The sequence below is a fragment of the Pithys albifrons genome, chromosome 15 (assembly GCF_047495875.1).
Source record: "Pithys albifrons albifrons isolate INPA30051 chromosome 15, PitAlb_v1, whole genome shotgun sequence".
Classification (NCBI taxonomy): domain Eukaryota; kingdom Metazoa; phylum Chordata; class Aves; order Passeriformes; family Thamnophilidae; genus Pithys; species Pithys albifrons.
In genome coordinates, this window is record NC_092472.1 from 2,178,755 (window position 1) to 2,193,677 (window position 14,923).

Sequence of the window (14,923 nt, forward strand, 5' to 3'; positions counted from 1 at the left end):
AACCTTCTCTTAGCAGTTCTTTAGCAGCGTTTTTGCTTATCACTTTCCATGAGGGCAGCCATGAGATCCTCTCTCACAAACACGGCCCCAGCGCACATAACTCTCTGTCTAATCAAGCTTTCAGCCCTGTTTCACAGGAGATTTACAGAGAGGTTTTTTCTCTTGGAAGCAATAATAGATGGACAGCAGGAAAGAGAAGAAATTAATGAACAAGTAATCATTCCCAAAGTTGCAAATAGGAGTGATTCCTCACCCTGAGACAACTCTGGAAAACAAGATTAAAATGCTTAGGGGACATATTCTCGAAACTGCAGGTAATAGACCAGATAAAATGTATTTACAGAATCTCACAGGGGAGGTGTACTTTTTATTCTGCTGAGGAATGTAATATTCCACTCCCCATTGCAGAGTTAAAAGGGGGCCCCAAAAAACCAACTCAACAAAGAATCTGCAATGGCAACTGGGTCCTGTTCCAGAGCACAGGATCTCCTCTGCCTCACACTCCAAGGTACAACAGGAACCACAGCCAGCACCTGCCGGAACACCCAGCACACAAACAGCATTCACAACCCATGCAAACAGCCCAGTTTAGCACCAGCAAAAGGGAGGCTGGGATGGCAGGGGGGTTGAAGCCACACTCCCCGTGCTGATGCCTCCTAAGGGGGGAGAAGGAGGAGGAGGAGAAGAAGAAGGAGGAGGAGGAGGAGAGCCCTGCCTTCCCCGGCCCGGCAGCGCCCGCACAGCCGCGGCTGCCAGCGAACAGCCTGTGCTCCAGTAGCCGCCAGCAGAAACAATTTGTCATGTGTCAGATCAAATAAACTCTTATGAGGCCACTGTGCTCCCTGAAGCAGACGGCTGCCAAGCTCCAGAGGAGGAATCCAAGAACCCGAGCCGGCCGGTGGCAGACTCGGGTGCTTCGGGAGCCCAGACACTTCGCACTGCGAGACACGGCGGCACGAGGTCCGGGGCAGTGCTCCCATGTGGGCACCCACCAGCAGCATCCATTACTAACGGCAATTTGGTGTTGGAATCAACACCCAGTGAAGCCCCTCATAGCCCAGAATCTCCTCATCAGGTGGCACAGCACCTCCATCATTGGGAGGCCTGAGGTCTGTCCAAGAGCCTTGGCATGGGAACATGCTGCAATGGATTATCACCCACCTGAGCAAGCAATGCTCCCTTCTTAGCCAGCATGTGCTCTCTAACTACAAGTGAATTCCCTCAAAACTGAATTACAGAATGGTTTTTTTTCTTTTAAATAGTCCTTGAGCCTTTTTTGTTGTTGTTACTCATTCCCAGGCATTGGTGCAGCTTCCCATGCCCTGGGTTTGTGCTGTTCCAGACCCTGTGTCGAGGCCCCTCGCAGTTACCCTCAGTCCTGCAGGAACCATTAAAGCACAGGCCCTGGCATGGCCTTCCCTCTGTGATCCTGCTGGGCAGGAGAACAGGCCCCTAAACCTGCTCTGGGCACATCTGCATGAGTTACTCAAGCCAGCAGTACTGTGGGGATCTCAAATCACTCACCTGCTCCCACAAAGCCCAGGCTCAAGGGCTCACTGGCCTGCACTGCAGGCACATCCCTCAGCCCAGGGCTCAGCCACTGCCTCCAGATGTTCCAGTGTGCTCCATCTGGGAGCAGCCACCCGAGCCCTGCCACAGCCAGAAAAACTGCTCCTTCCACAGAAGATGAGTAATGGCCCCAGGAAAATGGGTCTGCAAGAAGCCTGAGGTTCCTGGATGCTTTTGCTCATGGCAAAGCAAGAGCAGCTGGGAGAAAGGCAGGAGATCCAAAGAAAGGACAGCAGAAGTGGCTTTAAGTCACCAAAAAGCAACGCCTGCCCCAAAACCCAGGAACTGAGTCTTGAGTGACACTACATACCAACAAAAAGAAGAAAGAAAATTGGAAATCTGGCAGCCTAAAGCAAGAAACAAGGGAAGAACAAGGAACCAGGCACAGGGCATTCCCCTTGGCATGAGCAGCACCAGCACAAACCTCAGCTGTGTGGGGTTTTATCCAGTTTAATTAAAGCGCATCTGATGCCTGATGACAAGTTATATTTAGACACCCTTTTATCTGCACCAGGACTCCTCTCCAGCCACAGGGACTGGCAGTGAGCACAGGCCCCCATGCTGCCAGGCTCCCCTTGGCAGGGTTGCAGTTCCCAGGCCCCTCTCCCGGCACAGCACACGCCCCAGGCACTGGGATAGCTCCAAGGGACTGGCAGTGCTGCTTCCAGCACAGAGCACAGTGGCTGCTCCTGGGGCACAGGAGGTGTCACACCCAGACCCTGAGGAGCAGGAGGAGGCCAGCACACACAGGTCTGCATTTACAGCAGTGCTTTCCAGGCACCTACAGCTGCACAGGTGTCAGGAGCCAGGTTCCCTCACGTTCCCCCAGGTTCACATGCTCCATTTCCACCCTGCAGCTCCGTGGGCCCAGCCCAGCAGTGCCAGCACCGCCCTCACCCCAGCCCAGGATCCCTCTGCAGGCAGGTTAAGCAGGCAAAGCTTCAGGCATCAACCCAGGCCACGGCCTGAACACACATCTCTGAACGGAGGCTCTTCCTCTGAAACATTTATGCTTTTTTCAGCGCTCTGACTTGGAGAGATTTCAGGGAGAACCAAAGGGCTGCAGTGCTGTGGGAGGCCAGGGCACCCACACCGACTTCCTCAGCAAATTCTGCTTGTGCTTCTGAACAATGGCAAATTCTCCAGACACTTGGAAAGAACCAAATCCACCTCAGGCACCAGAGCCAGGCAGAACTCAGCCATGCTCCAGGCAGCCAGTTCACCCCTCCTCACACCTGAGCAAAGGAGCCCATTTAGAGCACCAGGGGTGAATTCCCCTACTCCTAGAACACATGTACAAGCTGTGAGTGCCATGATGATTCCCAGCAGCCTCCTGCTGACCTGGAACAGGCATCCTGAGCTTCCACACATACACTGTGTGCTTGATTACCCCACACTCTCTGAAGGAATGAAATGCACTCAGGAGCCACTTGGTGATTCCTGACCTGGGTACAACAATGCTGGATGCAGCAACACCACGTTTGCCTCCCACCATCCCCCTTGTCCAGACACAAGAGACAGGAATGAGGATCTCACACCAGCCCTTCTGTTCTGCCACCCTGATGAGGGCCCATCTCGATGAGCCACCACACATTACTCAACAACACAGTATTCCAAACTGAGTCCAGAGCTTGCAGTAGCACTCAGATCACCCACAGCTCCTGCTGGAAATTTTCCACAGTGTAACTGTTTATTCTGTGGGCAGGAAGAGAGCAAGAAAATTAATTAAGTCAGAAGTGAGAAGAAAAAACTCCCCCTAAAGTGAGTTAACTGCACTAAAGCAGCAGTTGTGAGTGGGCCAAGTCAATTTTAAGGGCTATGCATTTTCACTTCCAGAGTCTTGGAAAAGAAAATGGAGTGACTTTGTTCTGTATGCATATTGTCCACCATTTGTTATTGTCTGTCTATTGATGCTTACTTGAAAAACAAAATTTAATTAAAGCCCACAGTGCTGCATCTCGTGCCTTTGAAATGCGCCCGCATTAGTGGATCGTTACAGTAAATGAAATGCAGCTTCATATCGGATTTTTCAAATAACGTCCTAAAACAGTTACAAATTAAATAATACTCTTGCAGAGAGAAATTAAGAGACACAGTGTTTAGCAAGGGCACTGTTTACAGATGAAGTCTCGAATGAGATGTGGAGGCAATGAGGCAAAGAGGGGCCACAGGGCTCCTCCAGACGGCTCTCTGTGTCCCAGAATCTGGACAAGGAAAGAGTGCACCAGGGCTGGGTGAGAGGAAAGGGCAGTGTCCCCAACCCTCCAACGATGCTGCCATGAGCAGACAGGGTTTGGGGTGTGCTGGCACACCCTGCCAGCCCAGGGAGGTGTCTCTGCATGCAGGAGAGCTCAGTGCACCCACACACCCTTCACGTCCTGTGGAAACCCAACCAGTCGTGAGGAAGCGATGACTGGGATGAGAGAGCAGTGAAAACCTGGACATTAACCAGGATGAGAAAAGGGATGCAGGAACCACAGAATAGTTTGGGTTGGAAGGAACCTCCACCTAGTCCAACCCCCTGCCAAGGCAGGGTCACCTGGAGCAGGTGACACAGGAGCATGGCCAGGTGGGTTTGGAACGTCCCCAGGGAGAAAGACCCCAGGCCCCTCCCAAGCACCTGTTCCAGTGCTCTGCCATCCTCCACAGAAAGAAGTTCTTCCTCATGTTGAGGTGAAACTTTGCATGTTTTAATGATGGTCATTGCTCCTCACCGTGTCACTGGGCACCACTCAAGAGTCAGGCACCACTCTCTGGACACCCACTCTGTATTTACATGGATTGGTGACATTCCCTCTGTCTTCTCCAGACAATCAGACCCAGCTCCCACAGTCTCTCCTCTAAGAGGGATGCTCCAGACCCTCATCATCATTGTGTTCTCCACAGCTCCTCCCCAGTAGCTCCTTGTCTCTCTTGCCCTGAGGAGCCAGAGCTGGGCACAGCCCTGCAGATGTGCCTGCCAGGGCTGGGCACAGGGGCAGGATCCCCTCCCTGCCCGGCTGCCAGTGCTCTCCCTGATGCCCCCAGGGCACCACTGGCCTCCTTGGCCACAGGAGCACACTGCCAGCTCGTGGTCAACTTCTCATCCACAAGGAAGGTGCTCTTGTGGCAGGGTAAGAAACACATATACCGGGAGGAGAAAAGCAGCAGGAGCTTTGGCATCTCAGGCTAAGTAAAAGCACAAGTGGGTTAGTGAGTCATTGTTGGGCAGGGCCTGAGGTGGAGCAAAGCAGCCCGTTAAAAGCAAGTGAATATTGCATGAGCCTTACAGCTCTGGCTTGAAGAGATCTTTTCCTTAATAGCACCTGAGGTGATGCCAAGTGTTCTTTGACGATTTATTTACTCTGAGAAATCATTTTCCCCTAAACAAGCCCATTATCACATCCTTCTTCAGGTGAGCCTTGAAAAGGCTGTGCCCTGCAGCTCTATGGCCTCATCTCCATGGTGATGCACAGCACAGGTACTGACTCCAGCAAGCAGCAAACTTCCCAAAGGACAGGCCGGCCCCCGCCCCAGGGACAGGCCGGGCCCCCGCCCCAAAGGAAAGGCTGAGCTTCACTCCCAAAGGAAAGGTTGGAGGTGGCAGAGCTCTCAGCACAAGCCCTGGGCCAAGGTGCTGGCCTTCCCAAGGAGCAGAGCATTCCTGCCTATGAGTAGGCTGGAAATGAAGAAGAAAACATTCCAAGGACACCTCTGGATTCATTTCAAAGGAAAGCAGAAGATTTCCAGCTGCTGCCCATGCCAGGGACCAGCAAGCAAGAGACATGTTCCCGTAGGTCCTGCTGAGTTCTCATCAGCACTTGAATCTATTATTTAGAGGAAAAACGTTCAGCCTGGCATATAATCATTGAAAGCTGTCAAATTCCAGCCTTGGCAGGGCTTCCTCTGCGGAAATGATCCTGCTCTGGGAACCAGGGACTCCTCAGCAACTTCATGTCACAGACTTAGGTGATCCCTTATGCATTGCCTTATCTGTCCTACAACAATAACGAGCTCTGGGACCCCAAAGCACCAACAGCACACAGAAATACTGGGCAAAAATGGCAGGAATATAGAAAATACAGCCCAGGATCTTTCTAAAGGAAAAATATGGTGGCAGAGGGGCATTGGGAGTGACATAACAGAGCTGGCACATGGAGCATGTGGGGAAAGAGGCTCTGACAAGGCTGTGGGGTCAGACTGTGAGGGCAAGGCAAGCACAGCCCATCCTCCTCCTCTCCTTTCACACCAAGCCCCCCATCAGGACCAACAACTCAGGGCCACTCACCTGCACACACCCAGACACTCTCCCAGTGCACAGATTCAGGCTGGCTTTGTGCTTCCAGGCCCTGGCAAAGCCTCCCCTGACACTTAAAGGCAGCACAACCACCTGGCATGAAGGATGGAGACTGCTGAGGCTCCAGAACCTTCCCGAGGTGGGAGCAACCCATGTGTGCCACCAACTCCACACAGCGGGAGCACCAGAGGGTAAAAATGAGCAGGGTCACACTCCTGGTACTCCAAGGAATGTGCCAGCACTCCTCCCCTCCTCTGAACACAGCCAGAATGAGGTCTGAGCACCTAAACCACACCGGACTGCCACTCCCAGTTTGCTGGAGGAAATAAAGGGAATGGGATACCCACTATGGAGACAGGGGCACAGCACAGGCACCTCTGGGAGTGCCCTGCTCCTGCAACAGATGGCCACACTTCGCGAATGCAGATTTGGGCAGGGCTGTCCCCACGTGGGTGTGCCCTTCCAGCCTGCGCAGTGGATTTTAGGTGAGGCTCAGCGTGGGCAGAACTGGCCCCACCGTTTCACTCCTGAGGTTCATCTGCCACGGCCGAGCGAGCTTGGACGGTGCCAGTGAAGTCCTCGGGACTAGAACCTACAGCACCCGGCATTTCCCAGGAGGTCTCCCATCCAAGTACTAATCCGGGGCTGACCCTGCTGAGCTTCCGAGATCTGACGGGATCGGATGTCAGGGAGGCATTTACCTGCCCACCCTGCTCCTGCAGTTCAAGGTTAAACACCTCCTTTGCACTGACTCCTGAATCTGCCTCTCTCAAAAGCTGCACCAGGTAATTAGAATCATTATGACTATTATTAGACCATAATATTATTATAGCATTTTTGCTACACTTGACATCTGTTGGCTGATAGATTTAACTGGTACACAAGAAATAACTGTGCAGAGATTTCTTGCAAATGAGCAGCAAAGACATTAAAGCATTCTGTGATAAAAAAGTCAATTTTACGGACGCATGCTTGAAATAAAAATTCTAAAATTAAGTTAAACCCTTAAGCCCCCTCGTTAAAGGAATTATTTGGGTTTAAAGTAGGCAGACATTAAGAAAATCCTGAATTTTCTTCAGATGCTTAAAGGCATAGACCTGGCTGGGTATTTACTTCAGATCAACATATTCATCTTCCCACCTGCTCCAGTGATCCAGAGGCTTCTAAATCATCTTCCATCCTCCTTTTTCTCTCTGCAGCAGGCACTTGAATTATTTGGGCAGAGTCTAACTGCACAGGGAACTGGTATAATCAGGGCTCTTACAACCTGCTGACTGCAAATCCTATAGAATTATCAGCAAACACACACCTAGAATAAAATAGAGCTTCTTGCAGCCCACGAAGCCCAAAGGGCTTTGCAAACTGGGCTTGGGATGCAATTTATCCATCACTGAGATTCTGCTGTAATCCAGAGTGGAACACAACCTTTCTGCCCATATTTAACTACAGCACACAGCCCCCAGGGAGAAGGAAGGAGGAATCCAACAGAAACCACAGGAATGCTGGGGTGGGGGGGCTGAATGTTCTCCCCTGGAACTGCAGTTTGGTCAGGGCACCCACCGAGGTGGACTCAGTGACACTTGTGGGTCCCTTCCAACTTAGGATGTTCCACGATTCCATAACTCAGCCATGGACCAACACAGGAGAACAAGCAGGGCACAGCATCTCCACCCTGGTGAGGCTGCCCTGAAGCACAGCTGGAGGAACAGCTGTGGGCAGGTACCCCAAGTTACCAGCCCAAAGAGGAGGAAGAGAAGAACCCCACAGAGGAACCCTGCATTGTCCTTCAGTTCAGTGGGGCCCAAATTTCAGCCCAGAGTGACACCAATGTGCAAAGGAAGATGGAAGAGAGGGTGGAAGAGCACTTTGTAAAGGACCAGCCTTTTACAGTTCCAGCAGCTGAACCCAGCAGCTCAGTACTTACAGAACTTGGGGTGGGTAGAGCTGGTCCTGCCTGGGCACTGATGTTTCCTCCAGTGAAATCTATTTCAGCTCAAGTAACTCCTCTTCCTCAAGCTCAGCTGGCAGAGTCCTGGTGGAAGGAGGGATCCTGCAACCTCTCTCACAGTGACACTAGTCAGGGATAAAAATGAGTGCCATTAATTTCTCCAGAGCAACTCCTTTTTAATTCTTCCAGAGCAAAGCAACCACACAAGGGATTGCCTGAGGAGAAAAATGTATTTTTACTACCTTAGTCACATACACACAAGCCCAGCTCTCACTGAGGAGAGGCCTAGGGACAAACAAAGGGGAGCAGGACACGCACACAAATTCCCCACACACATACCCCGCTGCTCTCGGTGGAAAGCAGGGCTGGGACTGCCTCAGAGCCCTCCCAGTCCTAGTGAGCACCAACAAGAAGCCTCAGGTACATGAACTTCATGAAAGCTCTTGAAAATCACCTGAGATTTCAGACACAGAGCACAAATCCCCCTGTACAGAGACCTGCCCATCACACCTCCAACCAGCACAATGCAGGCTTTTCACTCCATCCACCCAGTGCTTCCCAAAGCCAGAGGAGCTGGGACTAGGGGAGCTCACCTTAACGAAGCCCAGTGCTCATTACTAACTAAGAAAAAAGAGACCAACCAAAGCAACTCAGCCCCACACACTTTAGGGGTAGCTATCAGCAATTCCATGTCACAACAGGAGAAATCCTTGTCTGGGCTCTCAGAGCTCAGCCCAGGTCTGCCTCTGTTCAGCCTTTCCATTAATGTCTGAACAACAGAGAAAGCATTTCTATAAAACCTGAAAGGATGCCCAGCAGTTCAGAGTTGGAAGCACTCCAGAGGTCATGACTGGAATTGATAAACTGAAGAAAAGTTCTCAAAACACCCACAAATCCATGGAAAGAAAAGCAAGAAAAACAATGCAAAGAACTCCACTTGGAAAGAGCACAGAGACTGAGCAATCAAAGAGAGGGCAGGGGAAGGCTCTGCAAGGGGGGAATGCTGAGGAAAAGCAGGGAGCAGCCTAAATGTGGCCTTGCTGTGACACCACAGCTCAGCTGCAAAGAGCTAGACATCATCCAGGAACATAAAATTCCCAATTCTGGGCTCCGTGCCAGGTATCACCTCTAAGTCACAGACAAACCAGAGAGTCTGGGCAACCAGTGGAGCACTCAGCAGTGTAAAACACACCACCCCATTCCAGCTGCAGGGGGTTTCTCCATCTGCTCCCTCCAGGGCCGGCACCAGCGCCCAGACTGTAACAGGATTTACAAGAAAGAAAATCATCCATTGGGCTCCCCATTCTATCACAGCAGGAGCTGAACTGGCTGCTCAATTTGCTGCAAGAGTGAGTTAGACAAGCAACCAGGCTCTGTGAGACCGGGATTCCCTCAAGGCTCAGAAGGAATCAAGGCCCCTGTCCAGACCTGCACTACCACCCTGGGGCCACGGATCTCACCCCTGGCTCAGGCCACATGGACAAGGAGCCTGTTCCAGCCCTGCATCTCATTTTAGCATCCCATCTGGCCCCTCCTACAGACATGACAGAGCCAAATGAACAGCCTTCTCTTCACCAAAATACAGCAGAGCTCCTCATCCCACTGAAGGAGCACCCACACACCACAAGCACCACCGTATAACCATTTCCATTCACACCTTCATTATCTTGCACAAACGAAGCTCTGCAGCTTCACTTGCCTCCTCTACTGCAGTAAAGAAGCCAGCAGGGGATGGGATGCTCCCCTAGGGAGAGGCTTCCCAGTTTCCCTTCACCCACCACCCTCTGCAGCTCGACGGAGCCCATAAGGGTCATCACCCAGCCCTCCCTACCCCGGACAGGATAACTGGAGGGGCTAATTGCTGGAAGCACCTGAAGTCATTGCAACAAGGTGTTCCCCAGCAGGTGAGAGCAGCTGATGCCATCAGCACACTGAATGCTCGGGAGAAATCCAGCAAGGGGGTAAGAGCTACAAATCCCATGCAAAAGCAGGGCTTAACTTCCAGGAACACTGAAGATTTCCCAGTGACTCGAGGGGATTTGGGTTTTTTCGAGCTGCCTCGTGAACCACAACCAGAAAGGATTTGACAAAGCCCTGGTTAGCAGGCACCGTTTCCCTTGGCAGAGCAGCTTCCCAGAGATCCCCAGTGCTGTGTCATTTCTAAGAATATCTGCATGTTAATAAAAAAATAGCAACCAGCTGCACAGAGAACTTATCAACAAAGCGCTCGACAAATCTTAATTAAAGCTGATTCATCTCCCTGACGAGCGCGAGTCAAACGTTCCTTGTCGGAGGGGAACGCTGAGCGGGGAGAGCCGAGGTGGGTTATAAAAGCCACGGAGGGAGGCAGTGGCAGAGGGGATTAGCACACAGAAAGCCTGACTGTTATCCCTAAATTTATCCCAATAATCCACTGCCTTGCCAGTTCTCCAGGTATGGCTGATGTGCTTTCACCTGCACAGCCCAGGTAGGAGCACAAAGAGAGAGCTCTGGGGGTGCTGGAAAGTTTTCCAGGTGTTTCATTGCTCAGGCTAAAGAAATTCTGAGCTGTGAGAACGGAGGCGGTGGCGGTGGCATCAGCACTGCTCTTGTGCCTCAGGGCAAGGGGACAGCACTGCAGCTTCAAGGGCTGTTCTGACAACTCAACAGGAATTGTTTCCAGCTGATTTCTTTGAAAGGATCTTATTTGTATCCCTTCAAGTCTCGTAAATACGTGGTCACACAGCCAGGAACTTGCAGCACTGCTCTCCCCTCTTACAATAGTGTCTGAGACAGTAATTTGGATACTTCCACCACAGAACCACCTTGGGGGCTGCTGAAAAACAAGGCAGTCCACGCTGGACATTTTAAGGCAGAGTAAACTCTAAGTCTCTCCGTTAACAATGCTGCTCCCAGAGCACAGATGAATTCAAAGGACCACGCGGAGCAGGAACGCTGCGGCAGCACGTTCGGTAAATGACAGGGTGTGTCATCATCTTCCTCCGAGGTTTATCTGCACTGAGATGGTTCGTGCCGGGGCTGTGCTGGGAGCAGGGGCTTCACAGGCAGCTCCACCACACAGATGCCCCTCACAGGAGCCTCCCTCGGCACCCGGACGGGCTCGGCTCTGCCAGCAAACCCCGCGGAATAAATAACCTGCCCCGGAGATACTGTATCTACACAGCCCGTCAGTGCAAACCCAGCGCCGGGGCCCCGTCAGGGATCGCTCCTCGAGCGAGTGTTACTTACTCAGCCTCGCCAGTGAAACACTCCGAGGCAAAGCTCCAAGCAGTGTTTATACACAAACTCCCATTTGCTCTGCGCTCGCTCCCCGGCCTTGTGCAACGTGTAACTTCGCTAGTTCTCCACCCAGAGAGCCATATGCAGGCTCGTACCAAAATAATTAAACAGTTTTAAAATGCGGGAGCGCACACCCTGAAGGCAAATCCATGTGAATGTCCCGGAGCCGCTCCAGCGGTGCCGGCACCTTTCTGTCCCCCAGCGTGCTCCGGCAGGGCCCAGACTGCGCCTCCCTGGGGGCACTTATGGTTAAATAATTATGTTTAAAACTCCCCAGTGTAAGGGATCCCTGTCCTGCGCCGGTGAGGGGTAAGTGCCCCCACAGGGCCCCATTTTGGGTCACGCTGTACCGCTCCAGCCCCAGCGGCTGCCTGGCCTGCCGGCCCTGCCCGAGCCCCGGGCACTCACTCGCCATCCCTCAGGCCCGGCACGGCCGCTCTGGGGCGGGCGGAGCAGCGTCTGCCCGGCCAGGCCTCACCGCGGGCTCCGCTCGAACAAGGCCAGCGCAGTACGAGCAGTGGCCTGTGCCCGCCGGGTCCGGGTCCCTGTCCCTGTCCCTGTCCCTGTCCCTGTCCCTGTCCCTGACCCTGTCCCTGACCCTGTCCCTGTCCCTGTCCCTGTCCCTGTCCCAGTCGGTCTCTCGCCCCTCCCGGCCCCGGCAGCGCCTCCCGCCCCGGCCCCCCCACTCACCGCTCCGCACTGCGCACGCTCCGCCCGGCCCCGCCCCTGACCCCGCCCATCGGGTCCATGCCACCCAATCAGCACCGCCTCTGCCCTCGCTCCGCCCCGCCCCGCCCATCAGCACCGCTTTTGGCCCCGCCCATTGTTTGTAGCTCCGCCCACCGGCCCCGCACAGGGACTGCCGGGGTTGGGCTGTGTCGTGTCGTGTCGTGTGTCGTGTCCCGTGTCCCGTGTCCCGAGCCGAGCTTTGTCCTGGGCCGGACCCTGGAAGCGGCCGGGCGGGAGCCGGGACCGCCCTGGCACTGGGAACGGCACCAGCCCCGCCGAGGCTCTACGGGCCGGGAGGGGCTCTGCCCTCAGGGACGGGCTGGCTGAGGGGCCGCACCGCGGCGGGTTGGGCGGGACAGCAGCAGGAATTTCTCCATGGAAAGGGTGGTCAGGCACTGGCAAGGGCTGCCCAGGGAGGTTTGGAGTGCCCAGCCCTGGAGGTGCCCAAGGCAGGACTGGCTGTGGCACTCAGTGTTCTGGGCTGGGGGACAAGGTGGGCATCGGGCACAGGGTGGGCTCCATGGGCTGGGAGGGCTTTGCCAAGGTGGGCATCGGGCACAGGGTGGGCTCCATGGGCTGGGAGGGCTTTGCCAAGGTGGGCATCAGGCACAGGGTGGGCTCCATGGGCTGGGAGGGCTTTGCCAGCCTCAGGGATTCTGGTATTCCCTGTGGAATAAGTGGCCTCGCTAAACACAGGGTGGGTGCTGGGGAACCAGGACAGGATATTTGGGATGGATGCTGGGGAAAGGGAGGGCTATTCAGGAAAGGTGTTGGGGAAAAGGGAGGGATATTCAGGAAGGATGCTGGGGGAAAGGAGGGCATGTTCAGGAAGGGTGCTGGGGACAGCAGTGGATATTCACAGGGATCACATGTTGGCCTCACACATCACATCATCCCCGCTGCTTCGGCACCTTTATTTTTCACACGTTTTGAGGGAGGTTTGAGGTAAACACAAGGATGTTGATTCACAGCCCTGACACCCCTGGCCCGTGCTGAGGGGGAGGTGAGAAAGTGGGAGAAGGCCCCAGGAGTGCTGGGCTGCTGCAGGTGAGAGCCCACAGGTCCTGCACCTTGCTCACTCACAGCTCTGTGCTGATTAAATTCAGCTGCCAAAGCACTTCCCATCCCTCTCCCGGCAGTGACTGAGGGATGGCATTGCAGAAATGATGGAAAATCCACAGCCAGGAGCTGTGCAATGCTCCTCCCTGGCAAGAGCTGGGCTGTGGCCGCGGAGCAGCCCATGGGACCCACCACACTGCAGCCAAACCCACCCTGCCAGCCCCAAAATTGAACCTGCAATGCTTAGTTATGGAGCTGAGGATGCTCAGGGACAGCAGGTGACAACTGGCACGTCCCCTGTGCTGGAATGCCCCTGGCCCTGCCCACCTGTGTGCTGTGCCCTGCTGCTGGCACCCACAGAGATCCTGGAGGCAGGAGATTGGGAGCAAATCTCGGCTTTCCTTTCCAGTAATTGAATGTTTTCAGTCTTTCCAAGTTGGTTGTAAACACCACAAAAACATAATCTGGAATCAAATCCCACAAAGCCCATCAGGAGCTTTATTGAGGTTTATGATTTTTGTTGGGGTTTATGGTTTCTCAGGTAGCTCTGTGATTTCTGGCTACATGTAACTCCTGGCCTTTGCTTTGCTGTATTCCAGCATCTTCCTTCTGCAGGAGGGCTCTGCAGAGGGATCTGGATAGACTTGAGGGATGGGCTGATTCCAATGGGATGGAGTTCAACAAGGCCAAGGGCAGGTCCTGCCCTTTGGCCACCCCAACCCCTGCAGTGCTCCAGGCTGGGCACAGAGTGGCTGGAGAGCAGCCAGGCAGAGGGACCTGGGGGGACTGAGGGACAGGAAGCTCAACAGGAGCCACCAGTGTGCCCAGGTGGCCAAGAAGGCCAATGGGATCCTGGCCTGGATCCAAACTAGCGTGGCCAGCAGGCCCAGGGCAGTGACCCTTCCCCTGGACTCTGCCTTGGGGAGGCCACACCTTGAGTGTTGTGTTCAGTTCTGGGCCCCTCAGTTGAGGAAAGAGATTGAGGGGCTGGAGCGGGGCCAGAGAAGAGCAACGAGGCTGGAGAAGGGACTGGAGCACAAGTGCTGTGGGGAGAGGCTGAGGGAGCTGGGGGTGTTCAGCCTGGAGAAGAGGAGGCTCAGAGGTGACCTCAGCACTGTCTGGAACTGCCTGAAGGGAAGTTCTGGCCAGGTGGGGGTTGGTCTCTTCTCCCAGGCACTCAGCAATAGGACAAGGGGGCACGATGGGCTCAAGCTCTGCCAGGGGAAATTGAAGTTGGGTATCAGAAAAGAATTCTTTGCAGAGAGAGTACTCAGGGATTGGAATGGGCTGCCCAGAGAGGGGGTGGATTCCCCATCCCTGGAGGTTTTTCAACTGAGCTTGGCCGTGGCACTGAGTGCCATGATCTGGTAAAGGGACTGGAGCTGGACCAAGGGTTGGACCTGATGATCTTGGAGGTCTTTTCCAACCCAATCCATTCTGTGATTCTATTCTATGGTTCTCTCATTCTCCTGCCTTTGGGCTCCAGGCCCTCCCTGCTCCTGGAGCAGCATCGCCACAGCTCAGGTTGTGGCTCCATCTGCCCAAACCCTGCTGTCATCTCTCCAGCAGGGCAGCTGAGCTGGATCCAGCTCTGCCCCTTGTCCCTGCCAGGTGGAGCAGCACTGATGGGATGATCCCACACCTCTCTGGAGCCTGGTGATCCTGCTCTTTGAGGCACAGCAATAAAACCCCTCCATGCAGCAAGGCCAAGGCTGGCAGCTGGGCAGGACTGGCCTCTGCTTTCAGCCCACAGGCAACCAACAGTAGGACAAGAGGGCTTAAGCTCTGCCAGGGAAAGTTTAGGTTGGATATCAGGAAGAAATTCTTTACAGAGAGAGTAATCAGGCATTGGAATGTTCTGCCCAGAGAGGTGGTGGATTCACCGTCCCTGGAGGTTTTTAAGATGAGACTGGATGTGACACTGAGTGCCATGATCTGGTAATCAAAATGGGGTTGGATTAAGGATTGGACTTGATAATCTTGGAGGTCTTTTCCAGCCCAATCAATTCTATGATTCTATGATACTAAATGTCAGCTGAGGTGCTGGGAAGGGGATTTTCTCC

The 14,923-nt window shown here is 53.9% G+C and overlaps 1 protein-coding gene across 3 annotated transcripts in view; it reads right to left on the minus strand.

Moving 5' to 3' along the window:
• SIL1 (SIL1 nucleotide exchange factor) overlaps window positions 1–11,795 on the minus strand; it is a 105,677-nt gene extending 93,882 nt beyond the window's left edge. Inside the window, exons 1-2 of one of the 3 annotated variants that reach the window (XM_071570443.1) lie at window positions 11,763–11,795; window positions 7,770–7,918 (exon numbers count right to left, since the gene is read on the minus strand). The gene's annotated coding sequence lies outside the window, so the exon portion shown is untranslated. Of the gene's footprint in view, window positions 1–7,769; window positions 7,919–11,021; window positions 11,539–11,762 lie in introns of those variants that run through there. The other 2 variants (XM_071570444.1, XM_071570446.1) reach the window with 2 other exon arrangements.
• Window positions 11,796–14,923: the final 3,128 nt, after the last annotated feature.